The sequence below is a fragment of the Ranitomeya variabilis genome, chromosome 2 (assembly GCF_051348905.1).
Source record: "Ranitomeya variabilis isolate aRanVar5 chromosome 2, aRanVar5.hap1, whole genome shotgun sequence".
NCBI lineage: Eukaryota > Metazoa > Chordata > Amphibia > Anura > Dendrobatidae > Ranitomeya > Ranitomeya variabilis.
The window spans coordinates 600187879-600195607 of NC_135233.1; the positions used below are offsets into that span (position 1 = coordinate 600187879).

General features: G+C 42.8%; 1 long non-coding RNA gene across 1 annotated transcript in view; it reads left to right on the forward strand.

Moving 5' to 3' along the window:
* The window catches only part of LOC143807252 (uncharacterized), a 29417-nt gene extending 22413 nt beyond the window's left edge, over positions 1 to 7004 (forward strand). The window contains exon 3 of the long non-coding RNA XR_013221683.1: positions 6549 to 7004. This is a non-coding gene — a long non-coding RNA (uncharacterized LOC143807252). The remainder of the gene's footprint in view (positions 1 to 6548) is intronic.
* The last annotated feature ends 725 nt before the right edge of the window (positions 7005 to 7729 follow it).

The following is a 7729-nucleotide window of genomic DNA, read 5'->3' on the forward strand; positions in this document are numbered from 1 at the left end:
AGGAGAATCAATCGATATCAGCGGCCTACACCTTGCTATAGTGTTTAGCTGGAGGCAGAAAGCAAATCCCATGGAAGCAGCTAATAAGAGGAGGGAATGCAGAGACGGCTGATGTCAACACCTTCTTAAAAATACAACCTTCTGAAACGCGCGAGTCTCACATTAAGTGACTTGTCCCTCACGGATTGTTTTGCCTACAGCATAGTGTCAGGTTATGTCTGCCCTTGCCTGTATAGCTGCGGCCGCTGTAACATCTAATGAATGATTGTTGTAAATTCATCTTTTTTTTTTTTCTTTCTTCTAATACTAATAACTGCAGTATTAAACTAATTTTCACAGTTCTCCATATCTGTTTTTAACTTTATTTTTGCTGCTGCACATGAGTTATGTGTATTAAAATGATTCTCCGGTACTAGAAAAGAGGGCAAATGTTTAGCTATAAACCAATAGCAAATGGCAGAATAGTGAGTGCAGCTCTGGAGTATAATACAGGATGTAACTCAGGATCAGTAATGTGATGTATGTACACAGTGACTGCACCAGCAGAATAGTGAGTGCAGCTCTGAGGTATAATTTAGGATATATGTGAATATCTCTGTATTATCAACATTTAAGGCCCTCGTGTGATTAGTCTGGACTCCTTATTACAGCTGTCTTCTTGGTAGTTAATCCTGCAGTCGTGTTGATTAGGCATCCCCGCGCTGCCGCTTTATGGCGGTGGTCATATCAATTTGGTCTGTAATAAGTGCGACTTAACAAGAGTGGGCATAGGGAGGTCCACCCCCCAAGTCTGCGCAGCTACTGTAAATCTTGCCACCTTCTGTCTACTATTAGTCTTCTTGGCATTCTTAAATCGTATCCGCTCGGAAAGAGATTGATGACCTTGGAGAAATCCCGGGGAAGAGATTTATGGCAGATGAAATAAAGGCCAGTGTAAAAAGTACACAAGAGGCCGTGTGAGCAGACCTCTTTCTCTCTCTCTCCTTCTCCTTCTCTCTCCTTTAAGTTGTAAAAAATCTTGCCGGTCAGTATCCACTTGAAAAGACATTCCCTTTAAATATCTTAAAGGGTTATTCCTATCTTCATCAATGGTGTATTGTCCGATAGTCCTTGTACATTCAAGCAATATTGCAATTTACTGCTTATTAAAATTTTCATTCGTTCTTGAGATATTAACACTTTCTTTTGTTTACAGCTCGTCGCCTTGGAGACCGACCACTGTTGCTTCACAGTAGGACACGCACCGAGCTTGGAAGCTCTTTACTGTAGAGGAACACGTGCAGGCTCCTTTTATCTGTAGGGTTTGTAAGCCCTGTTTTCCACTAGAGCTCGCAGTTACCTCCTAATCCTGGGCAGCTTCAGCGCAACGCTTACAAGATGGACAACAGTGGTGGTCGGTCTCCTAGGGAACAAGTTGTAAAGAAAAGTGGTAATATCTTAAGAACAGCTGGAAATTTTAATAAGCCGTAAATTGCAAAAGTGCTTGTATTTACGAGCTCTATCCAACAATCTACGCCATCTAGTCCCAGCCTTAAAGGGACATGCCTTGTTTGTGCAGTAATTTAGTTACATATTCTCATATAAAGAATTGCGCTCTTTTTCAGGGCCTGGTTGGCTGCAGCCATGGCCACTCATGCAGTACAAGCCATGGACATATGTTTTATATAACAGTTTACAGAAAGCCTGCAGTATATCGGCTCTTAAATATTTATCCATAAAGAACATCATGTTGCCTGTATGAAATAAATGGGAATTTAATTGTGCATCATAGCATTGGAAACACTGTCGGCCCGGCGCGGACTCATTCAGCTTATTTATAGTCAAGGATGTCCAAACGGGACCATCTGGCTGCTGAATTACAAGGGACGCGTGCTCACTACCAATGGCGGATGCAGAGTATCTAGGCAGATGGAAGGTTAATGAATAGGAAGGTTGGTAGCTGGAGGACACCACCTACAGGGGGCGCTGTCGCACTGCACATCTCATTGCCGTAGCTCCAGCCTGCGGCAGAGCATTTATTATGGAAAGCTCTCGCCTCCTGTCCGGGGGGGGGGGGGGGGGGGGGAGATTGGGGACCTTTGAATCCCACCTGTCACTTTGGTTCATTTGCAGAAGCTCGGAGTCTTGTGATGGCCGTGCTGCTAGGAACTACATTTTTTTCCACCCTTTAGTCGCTCCTCCGGGGCGTTCACCCACCTCATTGCAGCAGAAGGAAAAATTAATAAACAAGTATCCAGCATTTTTGTAATTGGTACATTTAGGGTGAAAAGTACAATAAAAATATGCAAATTATTTAAACTTTATAACTTCTAAGATCAAAGCTATAAGTTTTAATTTAAAAAAACAAAAGTCCTATTATAATACATTTTTTGCAATAAAATTCCAGTAATCCGGAAAATCAGATTATTTAATCAAAATGATCAGATGCATGCAAAGCACACATAGTGTGACCCCCAAGGATATCTATAGGTGCTGCATTACTGCTCCATTCAAGGAGCCATAATGCCACCATGTGAAAGATCTTAAAGGGGTGTCCTATAAACGACAACAATCATAGGATAAGTGTGTAATCGTCGGGGATCCGACTGCTGAGACTCCTAAGAACGGGGGTCTCATGCCTCTATGTGAATGAACCACTAGTGAGCATGTGCAAACGCTGCTTTATTCACTGTCTATAAAAGTGGTGGTCACACTGCTCACTATAGCTCCATCCAGACAGGGGTACTTTGAGCCCTATGTTTACAGGAACAGTGGGGTCTCAGCAGCCTGACGCCCAGTGATCATCCATTCCGTGACGACAGATTTGCTTTTTTTTTTTTTCAGAAACGGCGCCTCCCCTGACCATTAGTTATGTGTGATATTGCAGCTCAAATTCCTTTATTTCCAGTTGCAAAATCAGACATATCCTATGGTCAGGGTTAACCCTTTTATTTTTTTTTCAAAGAAAGAAGCCATCAGTTTCTTATCCTGGACAACCCCTTTAAAACCAAGTTTGGAGACGTTTAGTGCTGCCATCGGTTTAGGCATGCAGGATGTCCTTTCATTACCGTTGTCTTACATTTACCTTCAAGAATAATTGATGTCCACTTTTAACCGACATGTTTTCCAACACATCAGCTGTTTTGAATAGCTGACATGTACCTCTAACAGCCGTGGGTGGAATCGCGATCCTCGCACGGCTGTTAAATTCCGCTGTCGAGCTCTGACAGAAGCATTTAACCCGTGCTTCTGGCAAGCACGGTGGAAATCCCACCCATCAGTGACCCCGTCACGTGATCGCTGGTCACCAATGGGTTGGTCTCTATGATCCAATAACGGGAGATCAAAAGATCGTATCTGCACCATGGTACCATTAAAAACGTCAGCTCGGAATGCAAATAATTAGCCCTCGCCCAACTCGAGATCACGAAAAATGGAAAAGCTACGGGTATCGGAAAATGTGATATTTTTTTTTTTTTTTTTTTTTTTTAATTTCCCACCACTTAAATAAAAAAGAAACTAGACATGTTTGTCGATGAACTCGTAATGAACTGGAGAATGAAAATGGCAGGTCCGTTTTAGCATTTAGTGAACATGGTAAAAAAAAAACTGTGGGATTGCACTTTTTTTTGCTATCTCACCGCACTTGGAATTTTTTCCCGTTTTTCAGTACACGATATGTTTAATACCAATGGTGTCATTCAAAAGTACAACTCGTCCCGCAAAAAACAAGCCCTCACATGGCCATTTTGACCAAAAAATAAAAAGGGTATTGCTCTGGGGAAAAAGGGCAGCAAGAAATGAAAATGCAAAACCAAAAATACCGCTAGTCATTAAGGAGGGATCTTATGTGTTATTGTGAAGAAACTGGACTATTTTTAGCAAACCAAGAAGAATATGCTGTTATCTATACTTTTGCTTGTGTAGGCCTGTAATAGTGACTTGTGAGCTGATATTTCATATAACATTGTTTGCTGATATGATAATTATGCATTGTATTATGGAGCCAGTTTGTTGACTTTGAAAGTAGAGAGGGGGAAAAACTATGCAAATAGATTAAACAAATCAAGTAAAGCTACTTGATCTTATAACCATTGTTCCCTTTATGTTGATGCTGGACTGAAAGCCACTGGGTAAATCTAAAAATAGGTTTCATGCCTCTGTATAAAGAGACTTGGAGACAGAGGGATGGGCAAGAGACAGCCAGATATTCTGCCAAGACATATACATCCAAAGGACCAGAGACAGGACAGCAGCCATTTTACATCATGGCTTCATCACGAGTGACATGGATCTATCATTCTACAGGAAATAACCTAGGGGTTTTCGGCTCCGGTTGGAAGAATATTGATCTGATCCATTGACCATTGCAGGACCATGGATACGTTTGGAGAAAGCCAGGATTGGGACCCGCTGGTCACCTGGCTCCATGGAGATGTTCGGATAAGCCAGGTTGTGACTCTTGTCAACTGGCCTTGTACCTTGTATGCACTGGCTTTTTCCTATACTTGTCGTTACCTCCTCTGTGTGTACCACCGGTGGGGTAGCCGACCTTGCGAGCTCTGACGTAAATCTGCCATTATCCCGGAAGGTCAGCGGAAGGGTGAGACGCTGTAATGTGCACCATCTTGGGGAATTTTACTGGGATTGTTCTATGTGTTATCTGCCTGTTTTGTGGTTCAATTAAGTATTGCCACACTGTTTTACCCTCACCCTGTGTTGTCTGAGTAGCGTTATGCCCACGTTAAAGGGAGAGCGGGCGTTGGCTGGTCGATCCCTGGTCCATGCAGTTTCGACTAGCTGACTGGTGTGCCTGCCGACCCTCCCCCAGTGTCTTCACAGTTATTAGCCGAAATATATCTCCACTGACCCTGTTCCGTATTTCTTCTACCTCATCAGCAGAGGCTAAGATTTGGTTGGGGATTCTCAAATTGATCAAAACTTCAGTTGACTGAAATTTTGACTAATTTGAGAACCCCGACTAAATCTTACTGAGGCGGCAATCTCCATATAGCATAACACTATATTTACACCAGACCTGTTTCACCTTGTTACCCCTCAGCAGGGCAGAATCCAATCAGATATATTTCACTACTCTACATTTTTCTTATTTTATTTATTTTCCCAATCTCAAACTTTTTTTAGTAGTAAGTTTGACTTGAGGTTAAAGAAGAAGGTGATTTCAATGATGAGAACCAGTCGGCTGCAGTTAATGATAAATAGCTAAAAATTCCCTTTGTGGTTTGATGTATATCCTGCTGAACCAGAGACATCAAAGAGCTGTCAAAGGAAGCTGCCCACGTGCTGTTAATTTATAACGGCTCTCCGAAGGCAATCCATAATCCCCATCACTCCTTCTGCTTTATGATAACCTAAACCTCAACCTCCAGCCCAGACAAATCCATAGAGAGATCTGCATCAAACTGGCCTGTCACAGGATCCTCGCTCTTACCTACTTTGATCACAGAGAAGGCGCTAAGGCGATATTTAAAGGACATGTTTTCCATATCAACGGGTTAAGTTGTCTTGTTGATAAAAGGTAACCAGATTAAAAAAGAACAAATAACATGCTGAAGCATTGCAGAGGAGAAGCTCCATCAGAAGGAAAAGAATAATAATTTCCATCTGGATTGTTTGTACGATAGAGACCCAATATTTTATTACTCTGGAACCTATAGCAGATGGCATTAACTGCAAACCTCATGATTACCAACAGTGTTTCTCATATTATTTCTCATCTGTAATCAGTTTTTCCTTTTTTAACTTGGTTCCCGATGTTTGTGCGGGTTCGTCGGCCCCCTGCTACTTTAGAGAACAGTGGCGCTATAAGTGGGTGATGTTGAGATTTCAATTATCACAGGAAATGGTAGTGTTAACTTTAAAGAGGAACTAAACTTTATTAAAAAAATAAATAAAATATAAAAAAAAATGAAGTAATTTGCAAAGGTTCATAACTTTTTCATTAAAAAAACATTGATCCCTATCCATACAACAGGTGATAAATGTGTAGTTGTTGAGATCACCATGGATCCTAGAATGAGTCTTCTGAGTCCAGTGGTCATACATGTGCTCTGCCGCTCCATTTAAAGGGAACCTGTCACCTGAATTTGGCGGGACCAGTTTTGGGTCATATGGGTGGGGTTTTCGGGTGTTTGATTCACCCTTTCCTTACCCGCTGGCTGCATGCTGGCCGCAATATTGGATTGAAGTTCATTCTCTGTCCTCTGGAGTACACGCCAACGCAAGGCAATATTGCCTTGCTCAGGCGTGTACTCCGGAGGACAGAGAATGAACTTCAATCCAATATTGCGGCCAGCATGCAGCAAGCGGGTAAGGAAAGGGTGAATCAAACACCCGAAAACCCCGCCCATATGACCCAAAACTGGTCCCCCCAAATTCAGGTGACAGGTTCCCTTTAAGCTCTATGTGATTGTCGTGTAACAGCAGAGCTGACGGCGCATTACCTCCTAATCATCTTCTCCCCATGGCCTGCTCCGCGCTTAATACGTCCGGTTTATTATACCGGTAGTGGAGATGTCAGTAAACCTTGTTTCTTCTCCCTATTGCAGAGTTTAAACCCTATCCAGACTGCTTTTGTGTTGAAAGAAAGCCTGCACAGCGATCCAGAGGCCGATGACGGAGTTTAGAAGAAAAGGGGAGGAATCAAGTGATTACAGCGGCTCAATAACAGGGAGAATGGAGGTCTTTAATCAGAGCCCACCGGTGTGTAATATGTAAACAATCATAACTACATCTTCATTAAAGTGCGGGTCCCCGTCTTTGTTTCCTGATGCATCACCTACCAGGTGGACATGGCTTCTCTATACTTCTACTAGGACCGCCCTTTTGGGACTTGCTCCTACATTCCTTTTCTCCATTTATTCTATTGTCACAATTGAGGTTTTGACAAAGACCGCCCCTGGTCGAAATATTAACCTTGTTGTCCGCAATTACTATATGTCATAAGCACCCGGTGATGTCTGTACGCTTGAATAAAGAAATAACACTTTTTGCATAATTTTCAACTACCTGAGTACGGCTGATTTTCTCATTGATATTTGGACTGTTAGGTGTTCAGGCCGCACCAATTGACTTTGATTTACAGTGTGCACATCATCTTTTCGGACATAACATAATGGTGGCCATGGCGACGATGATGTCCTAATGACAGTCCCTCACTACTATCAAGACCACACTCGCCACAGCAAAACCAACCTACCATCTCTCATATCCTCCCTGTCTCACAACCCTAAACAGTTATTCAACACCTTCAATTCTCATCTCCGTCCCCCAGCACCTTCTCCCTCCCCACTCGTCTCAGCTGAAGACTTTGCCTCATTTTTCAAGCAGAAGATTGAGAACATCAGAGACAGTTTTAGTGGACAACCCCCAGAGCCTTTTCTCCCAACTGCCCAGCCCTCCACCTGCAAAACCATCTTATCCACCATTACAGAAGATCGACTCTCCACTCTACTCTGAAGAACGCATCTCACCACCTGTGCACTTGACCCGATCCCTTCCCACTTCATCCCAAACCTCTCCACAGTCTTCATCCCAACCCTAACCTATCACTAACAACTGGTGTTTTCCCCTCAAGCTTTAAACATGCCTCAATCACACCTATCCTCAAAAAGCCCTCTCTTGACCCATCCTCTGTATCTAGCTATCGCCCTATATCACTTCTCCCCTATGCCTCAAAACTACTGGAACAACATGTCCATCTTGAACTGTCCTCCCATCTATCTTCCTG